Source organism: Elephantulus edwardii, unplaced genomic scaffold, assembly GCF_000299155.1.
Source record: "Elephantulus edwardii isolate Elephantulus edwardi_28Jun2011 unplaced genomic scaffold, EleEdw1.0 scaffold00107, whole genome shotgun sequence".
In the NCBI taxonomy this organism is placed as follows: Eukaryota; Metazoa; Chordata; class Mammalia; order Macroscelidea; family Macroscelididae; genus Elephantulus; species Elephantulus edwardii.
Window position 1 is genome coordinate 9568837 of NW_006399857.1, and position 968 is coordinate 9569804.

Genomic DNA, 968 nt, shown 5'->3' on the forward strand with positions numbered 1-968 from the left:
CAGGGGTTGCACCATTTTACACTCCCACCAACAGTGAATCAGGGTTCCAGTTTCTCCACAACCTCGCCAGCTTTTGTTGCTTGCTGTTCTGTTAAATTTTGCTATTTTGACTGGGGTGAGATGATATCTCATAGTTGTTTTAATTTGCATCTCTTCTAGGAAGCATCTTGATTATATTTCCTCCAAGACATTTTTCCTCCAACAGACTTGTGAGTAGTAATTGTTGCTGTCATGTACTGTGGAGGAAGAATCAACTCATAGCTGTTTCTCCATTGAGGTTTCAGATGCTATAAATCAGATGACTATGAAAAAGCATTTGACTGGGTGAATCACAATAAATTGTGGCTAACCTTGAGGAGAATAGGAATCCCAAAACACATTATTGTGCTCATGAGAAAACTATAATCAGAACACGAAGGAAAACTCAGAACACAAAAAGAAAACACTAAATGTTCAAAATCAGGAAAGATGTGCACTAGAGTTGTGTCCTGTCTAGACACCTTTTCTTTTTTCTAAAATTAATTTTATCCAAAAACTTCTCCAACAGGGTAAAAAGGGAAGCCACGGACTGGGAAAACGTATTTGGTAATAACATATCAGATAAGGGAATTATATCCAGAATTTATAAATTACTTGAGCACCACCACAATATGAAGATAAATAATCAAATAGAAAAATGGGCACAGGATATGAACAGGTACTTCACCAAAGATGAAATTCAGATGGCTAACAAGCACATGAAGAAATGTTCAAAATCCCTAGTTCTAAGAGAGAAGCAAATTAAAACAGCTATGAGATATCATCTCACCCCAGTCAGAATAGCAAACTTTAACAGAACAGCAAGCAACAAATGCTGGCAAGGTTGTGGAGAAACTGGAACCCTTATTCACATTTTGTGTTAGTGTAAAATGGTGCAACCACTGTGGAAGGCAGTATGGCACTTTCTCAAAAAGTTGCAAATAGAGATA